General features: G+C 40.3%; 1 long non-coding RNA gene across 1 annotated transcript in view; it reads right to left on the bottom strand.

Annotated features, from left to right (window-relative positions):
• The window catches only part of LOC114228112 (uncharacterized), a 371399-nt gene extending 347660 nt beyond the window's left edge, over positions 1-23739 (bottom strand). The window contains exon 1 of the long non-coding RNA XR_008558287.1: positions 23610-23739. This is a non-coding gene — a long non-coding RNA (uncharacterized LOC114228112). The remainder of the gene's footprint in view (positions 1-23609) is intronic.
• Between the last annotated feature and the right edge of the window lie 1296 nt (positions 23740-25035).

Here is a 25035-nt window from a genome sequence, read left to right as displayed (position 1 = left end):
AGCTAAAGAATTTCTAATGTTTTTCAAAGGTTATTCAAGTGAATGTTATTCATACATTTCATTTCCAAATTAATTATTAATAAAAAGCTTGATCTATATTTCCAGTTTCTTATTAAAGTTAATCATAATGTTTTTAATTATGACACTTGTTTGCTGTTGTTTCTTTGTTTTTTGTAGCAATGATCTTAAATAAACATTCTTGCTCACTTTCAACTTGGTTTTGTTGATCCCAGTGCTAATTATACTATTATTCTCATCATTTTCCATCTGGCAGGTCATCTTCAGGGTCTCAAAGCTGCTTCAGCTGCTTAGAACACAAATAAAACCTTCAGGGGATGCTTCACTGCCTAATTTCTCTGTGTTGTTAACCCCCGAGTCAAGATGGCAGGAATCAGCACAATGATACAATTATAAGGCACATTCGACTAAGGAGTACTTTATTCAGTATTTGTGAAACTCAGACACTGTGCCAAGCCAGGGCTATAAAGCTGAGTAAGATGAAATATTAGCAGTAAATAATGTTGACTTATAATTGTGTTGTAAACGATCTTTCTCATGAATACTATCACATCGGCTTTCTGTAGATTTTCCCAAATGTTCTTACCATCATGTTCATCTTTAAACTCAGGATTATGTTACTATTTCCAGCTAATTTGACTCTCCCATAAAGTAGAAGCAACAGTAATGTAAAATAGCCTATGGTGTCTGTTAGATAGGGACTTGATCACTTTTATTGACCTAATTACCAATATACTATCTGTGATAAAATTACCACCCCTCTCCAAACTCTTCCCACCTGTAAGATCAACTTTATATAGTGTACTAGCAACATTTATATTGAGGTTCTCAATTTTATTTATAATACGAATTCTGCTATAGGGTTTCAGTTTAATGTCTGGAACTAGATACCCTCATCAAAGCTTCATTCAATTAATTTACACATGGTTTTACAGCTGGTCCTATAGTTTTGAAAGTCCTTTTGACCTGCTAATAATATTAAGGGAAATTTTAAGGTAACTTGTAGAAAAATTGTTCTTAAAAGTATTCTGCAAAAGAAATAATGTTTGAAAACCTAAAAACTGCATTGTATTCTTCACATTATCTTTATTCAATAATCTCTTTTATGAAAATGGAGATTCATTTCTACATAAGTAATGTCTGTCCCAAAAATGTAACAGATATAATATAGAAAATCAACTGATTTTTTATGCACAGAGAAAAATATTTTTCTAATGAAATCTTATTAAATTATTTTTCTCAAACTGCTGAAGAGGACCAACTTGCTGGTGATACACCAGTTCATCAATGTTTTTTTGCTGAATATTATAGAAACTACATATTGTTCATTTGTTTCAATTTAGCGAAGCAGAGGTAAGACATTTTTATCAGATGCTGCTTTGATTTTCCAGGGCAGGGGGTGGTCACTTTTGCCACTCATCTGTCAATAGAGAGTAGCTTTTAGTCTTTCCCACAAGGCACGATACCTGTTAACACAGACATGCCTTTATATATAGACAAAATTGGAATCACCTGACTCCTTCCTTGCCCTTATTCTTTACATCCAAATGCACCATTATGTTTCGCTCTTGTCCCTCTACCGCTGCCTTGGTTTAAAACATCATCTTCTCTACACTGGAACACGTTGACTGCATTTCAATTGGTCTCTCCTCCAGGTTCCCTGGGTTCTCAGAATCTAATTCATATCCCCATGGCCTGCTAAACATTTGGCCTCAAATCTGGTACTCCACCCTCACCCACCTCCACTGTCCTCAACTCCTTCACAATCAGCGCAAACCAGAGTATGTCATAGCCTCTTCACTCTATACGATCTTCCTTGCATGTCTCACTGCCTGGCATGCTCGGCACCTTCACTTCTTCTCTGCCTAGCTTGTCGATTTTCAAGACACAGCTCAAACATCACCTCCTATGATAGCCTTTCCAGGCTCCCGATCTTGGATTAGATGTGGCTCCTCTGATTCTGCAACACCTGTACATACCCCTGCCCTGTGTGGCACTGACTGCACAGATGTGTAAACCTCTAGTATCTCTCATCTGGTGCACTGAACTGCTTGAGGAAAAGGACACTTACTCTCTGTTACAATCTCAATTTACCTAAAGCAGCACTGGCACATATGAGGACAAGGAATACGTGATCAATTGGAAATATCTGGAAGAAGTATGGGGTTGGAAAAAAATTAAAAATCATCTACCTAAACCGTCAATTCTAGATGAAAAAAGTTCTCTTAGCTGTTATTTCCAGATAAAGATCACTGAAATCCAGGTAGTCTGGCTAAATAGCAAAGTATTCAAACATCTAAAAATTGCTAGATGTAGGGTCATAGTTATAGGCCACTGAACCTGGTATCCAAAATGCTTTCGACATTATATTAAAGTAACCAGAGGCCCGATGCAGGAAATTCGTGCAAGGGGCTCGGGCCCCCACCGAAGTAACAGCCGCTGCCACTGCCGCCGCTGCTGCAGTCGCCTCCTCTGCCTCAGCCCGCGGCCTCCTGGGCAATCGCAGCTTTGTCGGAAGGTCGTCCAGAAGGACATCTGGAAGGTTGTCTGGTCTAATTAGCAAATTACACTTTTATTATTATAGATGCCTTTCTAATTATATAAAGGTAAAATATTCTAATTGTAGAAAATATGCAGATGATTAAATACAAAATAGCTGAAATTGTATCATCCAGACATAAGTATTCATATTTTATTATGTACTGTAAACTTCTAGTCTTTCTTTAATATCAAGGCAATGAACTAAACACACACACACACACACACACACACACACACACACACACGCCAATCTCAAAGCTTTCTGGTACCTTTGAGGTATTAATAACCAATCTAATTTTTATGTACTAAACTTGATTTTATAATTCAGTTTATACCTGCTGCTTCTCCCCTAATTCATGCCTGTCTCGGGCTGGAAAAACTGAACAGGGCTGGGGAGAAGGAGTTGAGGGTGGGGGGGTCTCATCTCTAATACTTCCTCTGCCTTATTCTTCCACTCTTCCTTTGTCACTCACTGTGTTGTTTCTGTCCTCTCTTTAGTTGGAGAGATGGGCAGGTGAGCCAAAAGGAAAGGACGGCAAAGCTCACACTCAATAATGACATAGCAGATGCCCCACACACTGGCTCTTTCTTTCAAGAACAGCTTCTCTGGGACTCTGGGGTCCATTCACCTCCACAAACCATCTGGAGTTTGCTGAGGACCTCCCCTTGCAATGGTCCCTGGTATGGACCATGATCCCCCACTGCACTGCCATGGTCCACTGCGTGTCGATTTTTCTGGCATTGGCACATGCCAGGTACCCAGTGTCCTCCGCAGTCCACCAGAACCAGGCCCTCCTCCCCTTCTCGTCGGAAGTGGTGAGACCTACTGTCAATGCAATTTTCTCTCTTTGCTCCGATATCCCAGGCAACTTCAGCTACACTTTGGTCTTTGATTTTTTTTTTTTTTTCATGGAAAGATCAGGCAACTACACTCTCCAAGGAACGGAGATCAAATTATGCCAGCGTGTACCTGTGCCACACCAAATTTGCTCTGACAACAAGGTAGCAGGAGGTCCCTAAGTGGTTTTGATACAGAAAAGATTGGGATCTGAGTGTCCCCTCTGAAATGTCAAATATCTCTAGAGTAATTCTGTATATCCTTTACCCAGAATTCCTCCATGGTAACATGTAGCTAAACTATATTATAATATCATTACCAGGATTCTGACATCGAAACAATCCACTGGTACTATTCAAATTTCCCCAGTATTACTTGTACTTGCTTGTGAGTGTATATGTATTTAGTTCTATACAACTTTATACAAGGAGTGCGTTCACATATCCACCACTGCAATCCACACTCGGGATAGCTCCAACCACAGGGAATGCTTGTGTAGCCTTTTTCAAAGCTACCATTCTGCCCTCCACCCTCACCCCAAACCTAGCAAAGACTACTCTGTTTTCCATTTCTATAATTTTGTCATTTCAGAAATATATAAGTGGAGCCATATAGTGTGTAACCTTTTGGCACTGGCAATTTTTATTCAGCATAATTTTCTAGAAATTGTTGCATATATTAATAGGTGATTCGTTTTTTATTACTGAACTGTATTATAAGATATGAATGCCACAGGCTGTTTATTATATGTTTTCATTTCCCTGTGATAAATGCCCAAGAATGCAACTTCTGGGTGGTATATTAAAGATATGATTAGTTTTATAAGAAAATTTAAAACTGTCTTCCAGAATGGCTGTACTATTTTACCTTCACACCAGCAAAGTATGAGTGATCCAAATTCTCTGCCTCCTTTCCATAACTTCACATTATTTTACAAAGACTGATAGCTGTATGTCAATATCTCTGAGTTTTTAATCTTCATATCCCTAAGGGCTAATGAAGAACGACATCTTTTCACATGTGTTTTCTGCCATCTGTATATACTTGGTGGAATGTCTCTTCCTATCTTCTGCTCATTTTCTAATTGGATTGTTTGTATTTCTACCATTGAGCTTGGAGATTTTTAAAATATATATTAGGTATTAGTTCTTTGTCTAACATATGGCTTATGAATATTTTCTCCTAGTCTTTAACTTTCTTTTTCACCCTCTTCACATGGCCTTTTTTCAGTTAAAATATTTTAATTTTGAAGAGGTACAATTTACCTATTTTTCTATTTTATAAATCATACTTTTGGGGTCAATTCTAAGAACTCTTTGCCTACTCATAACCTATAAGATATTCTCCTATAGTTTTCTCTAAACATAACATAGTTTTAAGTCAGTTATCCATGTTGAGTCAATTTTTGGATGAAATGTTAGGTTTAGTTTATGGTTCATATTTTGGCTATGGATTTTCAATTGCTGCAATATAACTATAATTTTTGAATATATTATTCAGAGCTTTTATGTATCGAGGGCTCACATTTGAACTTATTCAAGTGAATTTTTCTCTAGGTTTTTGCCAACATTTAGGCAACTGTCACCAAGACAGCTCTAACCAAGGCAATAACACCTGGTTTGAATAACTCAGAAGATTAAGAGAAAGCACACAAATAAAACTGTCCCTATTAAAACAAAACAACTTACAAAATTAAAGCAGAAATATTTAACTAATAAGTATTAATCTTTTCATAATTATTATTTAGGAAAATTTTAAGGGAAAGTCTAAAAGGTTTCTAAAGTTTCCAAAGGGGAGGGGATTCAGCTCATATTAAATTTCAGTTACTATCAAAACAGCTAAATCAGATCTGTACACGCTCTGTGGTGTACAGACTCAGTCACAGATGGCAAATATTCGAGAGAACAGCCATGGCTTTCCAGCTTTCTGCCATAAAAAACATAAATTGAGCATCTCCTGATGCTGCAGATACCCTAACCTCAGCAATAATGTATGCTCAGGTAAAGCTCTGATGCCCTAGTCAGCACTGTATGCAATAAGTTAACTTCTCTTCATTTAAGATGGTTCTAGTTACCCACTACCCTTGGAAGAATATAGAAAATAAACTCATACAAATGATTTTTTATGTGCCAGAAAACTCAGTTAAGAAAGACTGGAAGAAAATAGTTGATACTTTGTATCTTTTGATAATTGTGGTTCAACCACTTTTTCTATGATGGCCCTTACTACCCCAGCCACACGCCCTAAGTGGCATCAAGTTACCAAATTATATTGGCTCCTTGGGCCTTTTAGCACCTTGCAACTAACTCCTTCCAATAAAAAATGTTGTCTGTCATTCAATTACACAAAACTTCCTAATTTCATAATGGACTTCATTTTCTACTTTCCTTCCCTTGTTCCTAAAGAGTGTGTGTGTGTGTGTGTGTGTGTGTGTGTGTGTGTGTGTGTGTATTTATCTGATAAGCAACTTCCTTTTGTATTTCTTCTGTATAAGGAGGTGTCTACAGTGTCATGAAATATATAAAGACTAAAGAAATATTCTTATTATTTCTTCATAATATCGCCATCTTATCCATTATATTTAACCTATACTACTTGAGGCTTTAAATAGAAGAAGCTAAAACATCATGGTCTCCTTTTATCACTTTGCAAAACTGTTTCTGAAAAAATTTCCCAAGTGTTAAACAAAGATTGAAGATACTCTTAAGTGTGCTAGGAGTCAGGCATGCAAAAGAAATCTATAATATCTTTGCCCTAAAGAAGCCCACAGTCTAATTTGAGCTAAAGGATTAGCCCAAATTAACTAATTAAAAAGCAATACAAAGACTATGAAAGTGTATACAGGTAATTAAGGTCTAATGCGTAGTATAAAGAAAATTTCCCAGACAACAGAAAACAAATGTCTGGTTTTCAGGACTGGGGCAGATAAGACTGAAAGAAGATGTCACAAGTAATAGAAATATTTCAGGACCAATAAATGTGTTCATCAGTTGAGTAGCTCACTTTTCTACCCACTACCAGAGCTATGAGGCCTACTAAACTGCAACTGATAATACAAATCAATCAATATCTGTGTGTGTGTGTGTGTGTGTGTGTGTGTGTGTGTGTGTCTTTTCAGAGCCTCTAAGTGCATATAAACTCATGTATGTCCCCAAAACTTAAGTTTGTAGACCACAGTGATGGAAATCTACAAGGCCACCAGATGGTGGCAGTATCTAGTTCTGACCTTAAATCACCTGTACAAAATAACAAATACTGCACAGAAGCATCTGGTGCTCAGAAGTTTGTAGCTTAAATTGCTAGCATTTTTTTGGAAATAGCAACTTATAATTATGTAATTCTCAGCCATACAACAGTCCAACCTGGACTAGAGTATGGAAATGTCCCTTTCTTAAATAATCAAAAATCTTATACTGCTAACACTCTTCAGTTGTTAGGCGGTAACACTCCAAAAATATGTTTTATTAAAATTTCTACTTCTCTTCATTAATGTGTCTTAGAGCTTTAAAATGATATAATATACTTGTCATATAAGGACTGTAAATCAAAAGATATAAAAATAGATAAAGCAATAATAATAGTTACTTGCAAATTTTCATGGTACTTATGCACTAGCATAGTTGCTTATTTTAGGTTTGTTTTTTAACTATAATGATTTAATGTTCTTTATCAAGATAAAATACAGTATCTCCTTTCCTGGTTTCATTAAGTTTAAAATTTTATAGTGAATACTGGGTAATATTATTAATGTATAATATGCATTAGGCTTTTTTTGTAAGGTTTCACTGTCTTTCCCTCCCTAAACCCCAGAGAGATTCATATTACCTATAACATAAGCATTCAATCTTAAAGATTGATTCACTAATTGTTTTAGCCAGAGCAATTGTTCAGAATAAATTGGCAATGATTGAAAGCATCAGTTTTCATGCTCCTACAATGGCAAGAATAAATACATTTTGCTTAGATATCTTCTGTAAGTTCCACTTAACAATACTTGCAAAAACACCAACAGCCTTAATGAGCAGTGAGTGAACTTACACTATTTATGAATAGCACCATATTGATTTTAACAGCAAAAAAAAAAATAAGTTGCCAGAGTTTCCCATAATTCATTTTTGTGATTCCTCCAGAGGCCACGACTCCTCAGTTATAAGCAAATGTATTTTTAATTCACTTTATGAATGGCTTTAAAAATACTGAATGACACACACTATGCTCTAATAATGTTCTGCAGCACTTTTCAACTGGTGTAACAGGGCACACTGGTGAGCTGCAAGAATTTCTAAAACATGCAATACCTATTTAGTCAGGGGCACTGACCTCTTTTCCCTTAGATTATCAAATAAAAAATGACAACAGCCAGCACAACAATAGCTGTCCAATGTGAATGAATCAAAATATACCTATTTTCTTGTCAGTTCAGCACAAAAATAATACATTTTTGTATGCTGCAGAATAGATGAAAAAAGTTGAAAATCGCTAATCTTCTGGAACACACCCTACTACAATATTCTTAGAACAGTTTGTTAAATTAGACACTTTCTGTGTGGGTTTCAGTTAAGATCCAAAAGGCAAGAACCAAACTGTAGCTGACAGGCATCACCCACATTTTAAATGGAAGTGCGATGTCATCAATGCAGAACTTGCAAAAGAATTCTCAAAAACCAGTTTTGTGAGTTAATTTCCCTTGAAGTTTAAGTGATCAAAAGGTTAGAGAGTAGGTAGAAGGAAACATTTTTGTTGTTGATGTGCTATAAATCCCACCACCACATCCTCACCTCATACCTTGAAGAAGCTGTAAGGAAACCTCTTCAAAAGATTGAAATGTTTACACTGATGTTTAGGGGCCACAATAGTTACTGTCTGGTGTGCACCTAAAAGCATGCTGCCCTAAGACCACTGTAGTAGGGTAAGTTCCAGAGGATTACTAGAGCATAGTTTGTGTCATTTAGTAGTGTTTAAGTTATTCATAAACTGAATTAAAAGTGAAATGCTATGGTTCAGAATTGGCAGAGGAAAAAGTTGTGCTGCTTATAATTTCCCTGGCAGAGACAAAATGGTGTAAATTTCCGGAAAATGGGAGGGGGGGCAACTTAGAAGAAAGAGCTTGCTTAGGAATTTCAGATCCTAAGAACAATGCATAGAGGGATGGAGTGAGCCTAATAGAGGGACTATATTTCCAGATATCCAGGAATTAGGGGAGAAGTATTATGCATTTGGACAAAAGAAAATGCATTTCCTGTGTCATGAGAAAAGTAATCCAAATTGCCCCATTATGCACCTCTGAGACACCCACATACTTTTTGATTCAATGGCTTAGCTAATGCTGTGGTATCAAACAATCCCTTGGCGTTAGTAGTTTAAAACCACAAGGACTAGTTTAGTGCTTCATCTAACATGATGGTTGTGGGCCAGGAGTGGACAGAGGCTGGCTTCTCTTTGAAGTTTCAAGGATTCAGGCTGATGGAGCAGCCACCATTTCAAAAGTTGACTGCAGTGTCAAAAGGAAAAGAAAGATCTCTGGAGACTGTCAGACCAGCTCAGCCTACCAGGGACATTCGTCACTCCTCACAAATCTTACTGTGGTCTCACCCAACCACAGCAAGCCAGAAAAGTCAATCCTCCCAGGTGCTCAGGAAGCACAGACATTTCTGATGAGTAACAGTCATGTCTGCCACACAATCCTAAGGTAAAATAAAGAGTCCACCAAACCCAGAGGAAGCAAATCCAAGGTTACATTTATATCAATCATGTCAGACCTCCTGGTTACTTCCACTTTTCTGAGATTCAACCCAGGAGGAGCCAGAGGCTGGACGAAAAGCAAGGTTGCAATTTGGGGAAGCAGATGAGAGGCTGACTAACTCCCACTCTTCTCCATGAAAAGTGGTCAACATAAAGCCGGCTGGAACTGAGGTAGGGGGAAACTTTACCACTAACTAACTTTAGGACTTCCGTATTAAACAAATGAGATATTTTAGAAATGAGACTATTCATGTGGTTAGAAGTGATCACAGAACATTTTATTTTCTAATAGGAAGTAAAAAAAAAAGATATGAGGCCTACCTGAGATTTTACTCGTGAGCAAGAAAAAGATTAACTCCACTGAGCAGGTTTGAATGGAGAGCAGAAGAGGCAAAGGGGATCAACACCCGTTTGCTTAAATAAGAAACGTATACAAGAGGGAAAAAAATTGCTAGGTAAATGCAGTTTCAGAGAATGGTAATGTCAGAAAGAAAGTGAAGAACAAAACTTCAAAGTGAATCCAAATAAAAACAAAACTATCAAAATACCTTTAGAAAATCAGAGAAAAATATCACATATAACCAAGAGAATCTCAGAAGCAGTAAGATAAAAACGCTATTATAAAAATGGAGGGGAAAGTTTAGAAAATTAGGCTAAAGTACCCCAAAGTTCCTCCCAGATATATAAAACCAAATTAAAGATATAAATGCTGTGACAATCCGACTTCAGTAAAAAACACCTAGGAAAATATTCCATCACAGCAAAGTGAATGGCAGAAAATCTGATTAGACTCTGTAACAGTGACCAAATAGGAATGCTGGGCAGAGATGAAAAACATAATTTATTTCCAACAAACTAGATTTAGGCATGGAGCGATAACCTCTTATACTACCAGAACACATTAATAGTGGATCTCCCGGAAGCAAACTACCATTAAATCAGTAACTATTTGCTCTTTGAACTTTCTGTAGGTGATCTAGAAAGTATCAAATAAGAAAATAGGAGAAAACAGGATACAAGTGTTTGAAGTGCTCAAATATTCAAAATAAAAAGGAGTGAAATACTGATTGTTTCATGCAAATTGGCTATAATTGGAAGAGGCAGTAAAAATCAGTGCTTGCTCAAAGTAGTTCCTCAAGAATCTCCAATCAAATTGTAAACAAATGCATGACTATAACGAGGTCTCTAAACTGCAATTGTCTGATCTGTATTGTAACCCTTGTTTCATAATTTATAAAATAAAACTCATATGATGTGAACAATTGAGAAAACTATATTATAAAAAGGTAATAAATATCCAATCGAAAGAAAGAAATTTCTATTTGATTGGTTTCGTTTTTGCTTTTCTATACAAATCCCCCATTTTATTTAAAAAAGGGACATAAATCATTGCACTTGAGACTATTTTAGCAGTGGCTTTTAAATATATACTTAATACAGGAATGACTTCATTTGTATAGGGACTGAGTATACAAGTTTGTTTCCACTCATTATCTATTCCATTATCGTAAACTCCATGTAGGGTGTGCAGGGCAGAAAAATGTTATTACACCTATCCTATATAATCCTATATAATAAAAGGCTAATATGCAAATTGACCGAACGGTGGAACGACTGGTCACTATGACGCACACTGACCACCAGGGGGCTGACGCTCAATGCAGGAGCAGCCCCCTGGTGGTCAGTGCACTCTCACAGGGGGAGTACCACTCAGCCAGAAGCCGGGCTCACGGCTGGTGAGCGCAGCGGTGGTGGCGGGAGCCTCTCCCACCTCCGTGGCAGCACTAAGGAGCAGCAAACCGAGCTGTAAGGAGCAGTGAGCAGGTGGGCAGACATCCACTGAGGGCTCCCAGACTGTGAGAGGGTGCAGGCCAAGCTGAGGGACCCCCTGAGTGCACAAATTTCATGCACCGGGCCTCTAGTTTAATATTAAAAAGCTAACACTTCATGAAATTGATCAAGGTCCAATAATTAGCAGTCAATGTCAGAGTCAGGATTTAAAACCAAACATTTAAAATTTTCATCATTGCATGCTATTGCCTTTCCTAACTGGAAAAAGGATTAACAATGGTTTGGATTTAATTTCAAACAAAGTGTTCTAAATATCACATTTCAGTTCATTCAAAAATATTTAATAAGAACTAATTATATATTTTGGAGTACTTTTAAAAATCATAGTGTCAAGTACGATATAATTTTTACCCTCAAGGTGCACAAGCTTTGGAAAGATACACAGAACAATGAACAAAAGTAGTAAAATATATCTTTCCCCTCACCATTATCCCCTCTATGCCTTATTCTACAAAAGCATGCAAAAGTAGAGAGACTGCACTTTGTCCAGAGATTCTGGAATGTTTAATTGAGAATGTGGTACTAGACTAGTTATTAAAGGATGAATAGGAGTTTGCCCAAATAGCCTGGAAAATACTATTTCAGTTAGAGGGATCTCAATGTACAAAGACATTCAAATATATAAAGTTGAATATTGTTACCAGTAAGTACTAGATTATTTTACTTTTATAAATACTATTTCCAACGTTTGAAGTTTAGTATAAATCATTAATTCATTAGCACTTTATTCTTATAAAGTAATTAGTATACTAGATAGCTATATTCTTTTTTTCTCCTACAAGAAGAACTAAATGGAAAAATGAATGATTATCCCCCATAAATGCAAATAACTTCTCCATGGTTTTCTACCATCACCAGTAGCAAAACATCTGATTTGCATCCATATTCTAAAGCTGTAATTTTAATTTATTAATTTCTACTATACCAAACTGCATACTTTCTCTTGAACTTTACATTAACATAATCATTGAACCTCCTTTTCTAAGCCAGATAGTAATGCTTTTAGCTTTATTCCCATGATCCCTTTAGCAAAACCACAGTAGTTGTACCTATAAATGGACGAACAGGAGCAGAAACTCCAGATCCAATATGGCAGTCATCCAATCTACCTCTTCTCAACAGCCACTCAGACCTAAGCATTTGGCTAGGTTGTGTAAGCACCTAAATAAATAGCTTGCATAATTTATTTCATTTCATATTTCACCTTAATTTCATCAATCTTGTTTATACCTATTTTAAAGTATAATAAATAACAAAATACTTCAATTTTTAAAATACTGATTATAGTTTCTCTGCCAAAGATATATTTTTATTGAAAGTTCATGTAGTACCCTATGAGATTCTTGAATATAGAAGCAACTGTAAATGCTGCCTTCCTAATTTTAGCATCTATAAAAATAAGATCATGAACATATGAGTATGTTCTAGAATGCTATCCAGTTATCTCAATCAACAAGTGCTTTAGGAAAGTAAGGGCAATAGAGTGCCATCAATCTAATTTAGTTAGGTAGAATGAAAAACAATGAAAGATGTTAATTAAGCCATGTATAGACACACAGAATAATCTGCTACAGGCTCCAGTGCTTAAGCACATGGTAAACAGCTACTTGAAGGGGGCATGTATCCAAGACATGGGTAAATGGACTAGACTACACAGTTAAGGACACACATGGAAAAGATCCAAGGGAGGAGCTTCTGGGATGCAAATATCTGCTAGTATCCGCTTATCCACACAAGATGGCTATTTTGTATGGTTTCCCCAACTTTGACACAAAAATAATCTGTTGTCAGCCACTACCAGGAATCCAGTTACATTAATGCTACTAAGACATGTGTGATTCTGCTGAAGATTTTGCAATCACAGGAAGCAGTGACATTGCACAAAGTACAACATTGTACTTGAAAAATTCCCATTTGACATTTATCCTCTCAAGGCTATTCTGGTCTCTCTGACCACTTAATCCTCTTGCCTCCTACCCACACAGTAGTCAGGCTCCCTCTTCTCTCATTTCTTGTGCAATGTGGCTTCCTACTTGGTCAGAGTCTTGGGTGAAAAGGAGCTCCAGGAAGCTCTTTCACTTTGCAAACTATGTGTTTTTTATAACAGCAAATGATCTTATGATGTGAATGTGTTTTAGTTTTGTCATCAGAAAAAAATGAATAAATAAAAAATTACATATGAAGAAAAGGGCTTCAACAAGATTAAATAAATAAATAAGGATATGTGTCAGGCAACTGTGAATCCCTAGTACTTAGGATGAAGAATTTGTTCATAGAAGGTTCTCAACAAATGTTGGTAATGATACGGCAATTCTTCCAATTGAGAAAGGTGTGTAACAATACAAGGGAAATTAGTGTGATAGGGAAGTATAGTATGCATTCCTTGGAAAGTAGATAGATGAGTTACTGATACAATGGGGAAAAGGGTGAAGTAGGAAAGAAGAATGGCTTGGATTAGTCTATTATTTAAAAAATGTTCTCTGTGAGTGCTCACTAGGAACCACACACCTCTTAGAAAAATTTCCCTGTCCCTCTCCCAACACTCATGGGTAAATATGAGACACTCTACTTAGTTTCTTTTGTGCATATAACTCAAATTCTCATTATATATTTAGTTTCTATCCAATGCTTAGAAGTTATTTCCCAAATTAGCCTGTAAGTCTCTCAAAGGCAAAATAATATCTGTCTCCTCCCCACAGACAATATATTACCCAGGTTCTAGCTCAATGCTCAAAACAAATCCACCTACTATAGACTAAGTATTGTTCTACAATCACATTTTTCTCCTTATCAATACGTCTTGGAAATCTTAACCATGACAGTATTTAAAGAACTACAGCATTCATTTACCTTCTTAGTAAACAAGTAACATAGAAATGAATGACTATTTTAAAGTCTAATTATATTACTATATAATTATAGGGATGTATGGATGTTTAAAATTTTTTCAATAAATATGCATTTAAATAGTTTTGCTTCTTCTTTACAACCTGTCTGCTTTTTTGAGTCTTTTTCTTGCCTTACTTTATTGGCTAAAATTCCATTACAATGTTGAGTAGAAGTGATGAGAGCAGACATTCTTACTTTGTTCCCAAGATTAGCTGGAAAGCATTCGGTCTTTCACCATTAAGTATCATATCAGCCATTCGCTTAGTGAAGATGTTCTTTATCAAGTTAAAGTTCCTTATTCTCCTAGAATATTTGTTAAGAGTTTTTACCAAAAATGAGTGTTGGGCCCTGGCTGGGTGGCTTGGTTGATTGGAGAATCATCCTGTGCACCAAAAAGGTTAATGTTTCAATTCCAGGTCAGGGTACATAACTAGGTTGCGGGTTTGATCCCTCGTTGGGTCGTGTATAGGAGGCAACCAACTGTGGTCTTATAAGTTGGAAAGTGTTCCCTCCTCTACATTTTCCTGAAAAACATTTTTAAAATTGGTATTATTCTTCCTTAAAAGTTCAGAAAATTTTATTAGGTCATCTGTGCCTGAAGCTTACTTTGCTGGAAGACTTTAGAGTATTATTTTGCTTTAAATTTAGGGTATTTTTAACAGCTGTATTGAAATAGAATTTATATACCATTAAATGTACTCATTTTATGCGAAAAATTCCATGATTTTTAGTAAATCTACAGATTTGTGCAACCATCACCACATCTAATTGTAGAAGAGTTGCATCATCTCCAAAGATAACTTGTGCCCACTTGTAGTCACTCACCATCCCCAATCCCAGTGCCAAACACCAATCTACTTTCAAATTCTGTAGATTTGCATCTCTGGACATCTTATATAAGTGAAAGTATATAATATGCAGTCTTTTGTGTCTAGCTTCTTTCATTCAGCATAATGTTTCTGAAGCTTTATTCATGTTGTAGCATTTATCAGTATTTTGTTATTTTTCATAGCTGAATAGTATCCCAAGGTGAGGATGTAGCTCTTTTTGCTTATCTGCTCACCAGTTGCTTTGGCATAGAAAGGTTTTAACTATAAATAAAGTTCTTTGGAAAGATATGAAACTATTCAGGTTCTATATTTCTATTTGTGAGTACATCTATCTATGAAGATTCAGAAGAGAATTTCTGAGGATAAATAAATTCCTAGAAAAGGAACTATGAAGACAGTAATTATGAACATCTATAATATAACAGATACTTTAAAAACAATTATTTACCTTTCACTCCAGATGTATTGAACCAGTTGACAATGTCTTCAAATACACACACACACACACACACACACACACACACACACACATATGTATGTATGTGTGTGTGTGTGTGTATATATATATATATATATATATATATATATGTATATATATATATATATATATATATATATATATATATATAGTATGCAAATTGTCCCCTCGACTAGGAGGTCGTCCAGGACGACCAGGGGGTGGGGCTGGCCAGGGGAAGGGAGGGAGGCCTTGGCCGGCAACTGGCAGCCACTTAGGGAACCTACCAGTGTACAAATTTCATGCACTGGGCCTCTAATATATGTATAATTCACCACTCATCACCAATACATGGAATCTATCAATGATTTCATCTTTGTCCCAGCTCATCAGCAAGACTATGTAACTATTGTGTTAATTTGCACTGCTTTGAATATTAGTAAGGTTATGTATTTATTATTCATTTATATTCCACCCACCTCAGCCAAGTTCTTCCCTTTTATGAGTCACAGGCTACTCTCACTGTACCCTATTCTGAATTGCCTGGTGACACAACTCTTGTGTCAGTATTTTGTACAGATACATCACAAGATCTTTCTGAATAATTGATAAATTATTCTATGTCTTGTTAGCTTACCATCCATTTTTCCTTCTCTCCATAAAAAGATCACAAAATTCTTAAGAACAAGGACCAATTTACATGCATCATTATATCCGGACCATGACCCACAAAGTCACTTTAACATTAATAAATATTTTGAGTGTTAACTGATGTAAATTTAACTAACTGAGTCTGAAGCTATGGTTTTAGCACTTACCTCTAATGAAATGGAAGGCAAATGATAAAGAGACACAATCTGCAATCTATAATCGTATACTTAAGCAGTAGGTCACAGTCAATGACGCTTCACAAAGACCAAGAACTGCTTTTAGCAGTGTGTGTGAATATATATATATGTACATATATATATGAATTTACATATAAAGTATGTAAATATATATGAATTTATATATAAAGCACAGTGTATATAATGATATAGTATGTAAAGTATATATATATATAAAACATAACAAAATAATATATGTAACATATATTAAGTATATAATATGTAATAAAATATATGTGTATAATATAGAATTAATTAATATCTAATGTATTAAGTATATAAATATATTTTTGTAGCAAAGTCAAGTTAAAACAAAATAGTTAAGAAGATAAAGGCTCTTTCCCTTTGACAAATGAAGCCCACCATTTCAAAATCAACATTCATCACAAGGCACTGTGTTGGTTCCCCTGGTATACCGGGAGCAATACAGGTTTTATGCTAATTATTTCCCTTCCTGCTGGCTACTAGATAGATCTCTGCAGCTCACCAGTTACATTATAATAGAATGAGATTGTATGAAGACACAAAATCCTCTTATGTAGTCCAATTTAGAACCCATTTCAGAAACTCTCTAGTGCTACACCAAGAAACTGAAATGTGCTGGGAATTTTAGACTTTTTGCATATACTTCTGTTACACTGAAATTTGGTAATGATTTTTGCAAAGGAAATGATTATCACTTTATAGACAATTTGATGCTATGTTCTATTATATCTGTGAACATATATATGTGCGTGTGTGCATGTGTGTGTGCGTGTGTGTGTGTGTGTGTGTGTGTGTTACTTGTTCTCTAGGCCAGGTCCCTAGATTTGCTTTTAGTCTTCTTAATATTATGAGAGAAAGCATAATCACAGTTTACATTGATAATGACACTAAAATTCTGGGGAAGGAAATGGTATTTGACTTACCCCTGCAACCAGGAAAGACAGGCTGTTCTTTATATTAACTAGTGAACACATTTAGAAGAGCAATGAAATGTATTCTGGTCTCAAATCCTAGCATGCCTCATATTTTATCAAAAGAGCACATAATAATTTCATTGGAGCTTTTAAAATTTTATTTAAATCAATGAGTTATTTAATACCTACCATTTACTTTCTTACTAACTCACCTGAAGAAAATAACCTGTAAATAATATAATTAGCAGCTAAGTCACTACAATAAAATAGGACAAATGGACTATCAGCATTCCTGGGCAATTCTGTTGTAAAATCTAAGTTATTGTATTAGCCTTGTGTCCAACTTCACAAATTAAACCACTGAATTAACATTTCAAAAGCTTTATATTTTTACAGTGTTGATAGAAATTTGGTAACTGACCTAATGAAATCAATGGCAATTGCTATTTATGCTATAACTAGAGGCCCGGTGCATGAAATTCATGCACGGAGGGGGGTTGTCCCTTAGCCCAGCCTGTACCCTCTCCAATATGGGACCCCTCAAGGGATGTCCGACTGCCCGTTTAGGCCCGATCCCAGGGATCGGGCCTAAACGGGCAGTCGGACATCCCTCTCACAATCCAGAACTGCTGGCTCCCAACTGCTTGCCTGCCTGCCTTCCTGATTGCCCCTAACCGCTTCTGCCTGCCAGCCTGATCACCCCTAACCACTCTGCTGCCAGCCTGTTTGCCCCGAACTTCCCTCCTCTGCCAGCCTGGTCACCCCTAACTGTCCTCTCCTGCAGGGTTGATCACCTCCAACTGCCCTCCCTTGCAGGCTTGGTCCCTCTCAACTGCCCTCCCTTGCAGGCCAGGTGCCTCCCAACTGCCCTCTCCTGCTGGCCATCTTGTGGTGGCCATCCTGTGTCCACATGGGGGCAGGATCTTTGACCACATGGGGGCAGCTATATTGTGTGTTGCAGTGATGATCAATCTGCATATTACTCTTTTATTAGATAGGATAGAGGCCTGGTACAGGGTGGGGGCAAGCTGGTTTGCCCTGAAGGGTGTCCCTGATCAGGGTGGGGTACCCTGGGGGCATGGGGCAGCCTGAGTGAGGGGCCTGTGGTGGTTTGCAGGCCGGCCACGCCTCCTGGCAACGCAAGCGGAGGCCCTGGTATCTGGAATTTATTTTCCTTCTACAATTGAAACTTTGTAGCCTGGAGCAGAGCCAAGCCTGGGGCTCCCTCCGAGGCCCAAAGCCATTTGTGTTGGGGTTATAATTGAAACTTTGTTGCCTTAAGTGGGTGGGCCCGGCCAGGGTGTGTGGAAAGCTTTGCTTCCCCTGTTGCCAGCGGCAACCCTGGCCTGCTCTCTCAAGCTCCATTCTGCCGCCATTTGTTGGAATTTGTTTACCTTCTATAATTGAAACTTTGTAGCTTGAGTGGAGGCTTAGGCCTGCAACGGCTGGCAGAAAGCTTGGCTTCCTCTGTTACCTAGGAAACCTTGCTCTCTGTGGCTGTAGCCATCTTGGTTTGGGTTAATTTGCATACTCGCTCTGATTGGATGGTGGGCGTGGCTTGTGGGCGTGGCTTGTGGGTGTGTCGGCGGTATGGTCAATTTGCATATTTGTCTATTATTAGATTAGATAAGTACACACAAGAAGATGAAATATGTGGACTGTAAAAAAAATGGAGGGTGGACACTACTCAATTTATATTTTATTTCTCAAAAATATTTCACTCTTGTTTTCTTTTTCCTCTTCATTGTCATCACAACTCCAAAAACAGCTCAAATGCCCAGATATACTTTTACATCTCACACAGTAAGCGTCACACAATTTGTACCATATTAATAACATTGAGAAGATCATCTCACATAGTATATATTAATTTAAATCTTACTTTCATGACACTTGCTAATAGCTCCTCCAGAAAAGTTTCCTCTTATCAAGTGCATATCAAAATCTATGTTCTGGAAGTTTTATAAGTATTCTTTAAAAATATTTCATGCACTTCTCTATCGAGTGTTATAATGCCAGACATGTACTTGGTTGGAACCTGAAAGATTTTTATTTTTCCAAAGCTTAAATCTAGTTGTGGTCACACTTTAAACATAAAAAGAGAGTGGGTAGATATTAAATTTCCCCATTTTACAGAATTCAACACAGAGCCTTAGAAAAATAAGAGAGCTTTTCAAAAGTGACACCTATCATTAGTCATAACAGACAGAGGAGAATTCCAGTCTTCTGATACCAACTTCAGTGCTTTTCCTACTCATTCATGCTGCCTCCCAGTGGTACTGAATTATTTTCTCGTGGGAGATTTTTGGACACTAGATTTTCTGAGGACTTTTAAGAACTATTTAGCAATTGTATTTGTTGAGTGATATTTTAAAAGTAGTGACATTTACTAAAGACTCAGATGGAGTTAAGGTTTCCTAAAATGGGTTACTCACTTCTGAACAGTTCCACACTGACTAGTGTGGCTCAACTATTTGCTTAATGTGAACATTTCAGGTTCCATTATGTGGGCCATAATGCACATGGAGAGGAGTAACGATATGGAAACAAGTCACTCAAAGCACAAATGCACCTTGTTTCAAGGCAGCCCCCCTCTCTCCAGAGACTGCTATCCATGCTTGTGTGCTTCCCAGAACCAGAGGAGATGCAACAGACACAGCAGGCATCCACGATGTAAGAGGTAAAGAGCAACTGATGACTCATTCACTAAAGTATCAACCCCACTTTCCAGTGGGTTTCTTTGATATAAAATTTTAAAATAAATGAAATAATCAATACTTGAAGAGTAACTCCCATGTAAAATTACATTATGGACTGATAATTACAAAATAACTAACTATATAAGGTGGGCAAAAGTAGATTACAGTTGTTCGTATGGAAAAAAAATACAATACCTAATAAATAACAATACAAGAATAGATTATGTGTTTGGGGTACTCACAACTGTTAACTTTCTTTTGCCCCACCCTGTATATTGCCATGGATTTCCTTCTGAAGGAAATAGTTTAACCAAAAGAGACAGAAAACAAAGTAAGGAAAGATAGGAGGAAGGGGCAGGGGAAAAAGGAATGAAGGGGGAAAAGAAAAGGGGAGGATGGAAATAAATAATAGAAAAATGTTTTTATTATTTTAAAAATGGTTGCTGAAGGAAGAAATCATACATGCAGTCAGATGGGTAAACCTTCTGCTTGGTATTTAACCTGTCTCTCCTATTCTCCTTTCATTTCCTTATCAAACATCTTTTTAAAGCTCAATTGATTTTCTTTCAGGAAATATGATCTTGTATGACTGAATAGTTCTTAAAGTTGTTAACACCAATGTAGCCCCTAAACCATAAATGAAAGGGGCTTGGTGACATATTTCTTCATCAAAATTATAAATGTAGTACCCAGAGGTTGAGAGCTATGATAAAGAGGAAAACATTCATGCAAATTCAGAAAACTGATTTTTTTTTTTTAATCTAGCATCATGCCTATGGGTAAATTGCAACCAAATTGGAGAACGGGTAACTGACAAGCCATTTTGCATATAGTGACCTCTCCTTGTACTACAGGAAAACATTTCCACCTAGAGTCCTTTCTCAGAATATCTAGAGACCAAATGAAATCAACCATAATGACTACCAGAGCCAGAAAATAATCAGTTTTTAATTGAAGCATCAAGGCAATTAATTTGTGACAACATCCTATTACTTCTGATTCTTGACCTGAAGTTTCAGAGGACTCACAGGATTTTCAGGTCTGTGGCATCCCTGGAGCATCCCAATGTTTTTTGGCCTCTTTAAAAATCACATCTATTAGAGGGAAATAAATGCTTTCGAGATGGAGCCCTAAAACTGGATTTGAAGTTACAAACCAGACTCACTAGTTTAATTCAATTAACTGTCAAGAAACACAATACTTCGTATGCATCATATACACAGATTCTTAATACTAGCAGATCTTCCTCTGGTTTCAGAGGTGTCTTTCAGGAAACACACACACACACACACACACACACACACACACACGCGCGCGCGCGCAAAAAAACAACAACACTGAGCTTACTATGCATTTATCATGGTTAATTCATTTCAACAAATAAATAATTTGTGCTATGCATGCTGATAACTATATTTAGACAATTAAACTTATTGAGTCACAATAAAATTTCTAAAACAGTATTTTTAAGAATATAAGCCATCCTTTATGAAATTTCAACAAGATGTTTATTCTTGCCTTCTACATAGAGTTCTATTCAATGTAATATGTAATGATAAACTTTATATAAATCTTCCTGGAAATCATGCTATGTGTTATTCTGGAATGAAAAATATCAGTAAATTGTCCTGATTCCAGTTCCACTAAGTTACATTTAATACATAATATTAACTTATTAATCAAATATAATAGATGCCCTACACATAGTGATCCTCAAACCACTTCAGTCATCATCAATACACAATCCATTCCATTTAAATTCTTAAGGTGAAATACCTTGCCAGTGTCTCACAAAACATTTTACTGGTTCTCAGCAGGACGTGCTTCATTTTTTTTCTGCCTCACGCTCTGAACTGTATTGGAAGTGATGCATGCCACTGGATGGTCATGCTAGCACACTGAAGAAGATCCCCTTCTTAAAATGCTAACCTCCACTTCCCATATTTGACAAATACTTTTCACTCTTTCAGTATGTGGCCCAATATTTCCCAAATGCTGGATCTCGGCTTCTATTCAGTATTCCCAGAATATTCCACACGCCATCATATTTTCTGTCTTATTCAGTATTATTCTGCAGGAGGTTTAACACCACAAGTCTTGTTCGTTAAGAGCCACCTTTAGAGGACTCTAAAACTGCAACACTGAGTGTGCAATGACCACAGATGCTATGCACAAACACAAGACCCTAAGAAAATACATCGCCAGCTGCCCGGCAGACACGGTGTAATCACACCCAGAACATACAATGCCCACTCTTTTTTCGGGGGGGGGGTTTAGACATAATCATCAAACATAGTCAGTGCCCCCCACACACACACCCAAGGCAATGCCTAGCAGAAATGACTTATGTTGGTGTCTTGAGCAAGAATTATGTCAAAGACAATGTGAAATGAATCAGACTTCTTCAAATAATCTGAACTCCAAGGCTGTTACACAGCACTCTCCTGCCGACCCCCCCCCCCCGCGCGCACGCACACACACACACACACACACACACACACACACACACACACACACACACGCACGCAAGCTTAACTTCACCCTCCTTCCTGGCCTGCCTTTCTGGCAATGACTTCCTTCTCATCTGTATCTCTCTCCAAGTCTTTTAGCAGCTTTGCTCTCTTCTCAGGGCCAATCCCTTGGGAAAGGAAATCAGTACAATACCAGATGATGAGACTTCACCCTCAGGTGAAAAGGAAGGGAGGAAAAGCAGAGGGTGTGGTACTCTTTTTCTCCACCACACCCCAGCCCTTGAGTCGCGCACTCCAGTCCACTGCGGCTCAGGGGAGCACACCAGGTCTCCTTGCTCACCTTCCAGCAGCCTGGCCCCCAGACCAGCCAGCAGGCACTCTCTGCAGAAAACTTCCCTTAACGCAGCCAAATATTCAGGGAGTCGGGCATAATTAAGGGGGTAGTTTGAATAGACATTGCACGGAGCTCCACGGAGCAAGTCTGAAAGGCACCTTTACACAGAGACCCCACAGACCTGCACTCTCCATGGCTGCCCACCTTGGGTAACTGGCTGAGAATTTAGCGATCACCGCCGGGGGTGAGGGGGGGGGGGCTTAGGAAGAGGGGGGGGGGGGTTCGTACTGGAGAAGAAGGTTATTTACCTCCTGAAATTGCCCTCAGGATCGCGTCCCCGAAGTGGCTCCGGCTCAAGGCACAGCTTTTCCGAGCTCAGCCCGCATTCGGACCCGGGTCCCCGCAGCTCTGCGCGCAGCCGGAAGACGCGCCTGGACCCGGCTCCCGTCCCCCGCCCCAGCCGGGCTCCTCTCCCTCCGCCGCGCCCGCTCCGCCACCCCGCGGGCACGCCGGCTCCCCGCGCTCGCCCTCCGCCTCCCGGCGCCCCCACACCCACCGCTCCTCCGCGCCCGCTGGGAGCCTCTAGCGGAGGCGAGAGGAACCGCAACAGACCTGCGGCGCCCGGGTTCCGACGCCGGCGCGTGGAGCCAGCCAGGCGGCGGCGTGAGCTCCGCGCACCCCCAGCCACCGGACCAACGCCACGCCGCCCCCACCTGCCCACCTGCGCCAGGCTCACCTGCCCCCTGTCCCAGAGGTGCTGGCCGCGCCCACAGCGCCGTTGGCAACGAGGGCGTGCGTCTGCGGTGCCGGGGGAGGTGGGGGGGGGGGGGGGGAGAGAGCTGGCAGGAAGAACACACACGCAAATGCACGCCGTAAATCAGCCTGGACAGACGACCCGGCTGGATGCCTCTTTCCAATAGCTTCCCCCAAAAGTGTAAGGACAGGACTCTTCCCCGGGGTTGCTGCCTCCCCCCTGGGCACTTGGCTGCACCGGCTACTCTCCGACTTGCCCGCCCCAAGGCATTGGCTTGGCGACGCCCGGAGACACCATCCTAACTTGGTTTAAGCGCCCCCCGCCCCCCGCCATCCCCTCCCCAACATTTCCGTTATTCTTCTTCCTGACAATTTAGGCAGCGGTGTGGCTGCCTCTTACCTTGAGACGCTGTTACTTCTCTTTCCGGTCCTTCACATCCACAGCCCGGGCTGCGACGCACGCAAGTCCAGCGGCTGGTCCGTGGCGCCTCTCCCTCAGCCCGGCCGGCTTTTCCTTCCCAGGGGGTCGGGCAGGGGTGGCGGTTTAGAGCTCACGCGCCGGGGGCGCCTCCGAGTCTTCACGCCGGTGGAAACGGAGACGGGGACCACCTAGCCGGCATCCAACCCCTCCTCGTCAACTTGGCTTTCTATGTCATGTTCTTCTTGGACCCCACAGGCCCATCCTCAGTCAATGCCCGGGCAGCGGGCAGGGAAGCAGCGGGTGTGCTCCGCTGCGGCCGCTCCTCTCTCTGGTTCTCAATATCCCCCCGCTGGCCTCCCCTGAATTTAGAAAATCTACTCTCTGCTCGGATGAGGTGGGGACGGAGGAGGCGGAGAGGCGCTGGGAGAAGAGCCACTCCGAGGCTCAGCTTCACAAGCCCGTCTCCCTGGGTAGCCCTTCGCCAAGCCGCCCGCGCGGAGGAAACTTTGAGCTGACGCTGCGGCGGCCGAGCGGGGCCGGGCGGGCGCCGGGCGCGGGGCGCAGGGAGGGGAGCGCCAGGTAAGGAGGCTGCGAGGCGGCGGCTGCGAGGACCGGGGACACCAGTCAGGCGGCGGCGGGCGGCGGGCGGCTGGGACCCGGCGGCCGGGCTCCGCGCGCGGGCTGCGCACACACGCGCGCACACACGCAGGCGCGCGCAGCACCGCACGCACGCCCAGCCCCGCGCCCGCCGCCCCGGGCCCCCGGCGAGCCAGAAGTCGGGAGACGCGAGGCGGGGGCAGGGGCTCCCCGGAGGCAGACGACGGGAAGACCCGGCCACTCCTCACTAGTTAGCCGAGGGCTGCCGGAGGCGGCGGCTCGCGGCCAGCCCCGTCGGACCCCCTGCGGCGGCCCTGCCCTCTCCGGCTTCTAGGCTTCAGGCTGCTTCCTGGAGCCCCGTTCCCCGGAGTGAGGTCTCCAGACTAGAGAGCCCAGTCCCCGTCCCCACCCTCCAAAGCCACTTTCGCGCGCCCCTCCTCTCGCCTGCCTTGGAAGTGGCTCTTGCCCAAAGCCGGGGAGTTTCGAGGGGGCTCCCCGAGGTCCTTGGAATAGAGGAGCCTACACTTCGTTCCCTGGACACAAGCCCCTCTCATCCCGCCTCTCCTGCCAGCTCGTCACGAAGCATCTCCCCACGGAGCTCCCGAGGCTCGCGTAGATGGTGACGGGAACTGCTCGGGAAGCGTGACCCCTAGCTTTTGGAGCCGGTCTAATGTTGTAGGGTCTACGCTTATACTGTAAGCTGGATGGTAGCAGGTGAAGGATTCACTTGGAGAAAGGGGCGGGACCAAGAGTCTGGAGACCCAGCCCCTTTAGCAGCCATTTCCAAGGTTTTTTGCTCCTGGAGTAG

Source organism: Eptesicus fuscus, chromosome 15 (genome assembly GCF_027574615.1).
Source record: "Eptesicus fuscus isolate TK198812 chromosome 15, DD_ASM_mEF_20220401, whole genome shotgun sequence".
Classification (NCBI taxonomy): domain Eukaryota; kingdom Metazoa; phylum Chordata; class Mammalia; order Chiroptera; family Vespertilionidae; genus Eptesicus; species Eptesicus fuscus.
The sequence above is the reverse complement of the archived record's forward strand: the minus strand, read 5'-3'. Positions and strand labels throughout refer to the sequence as shown.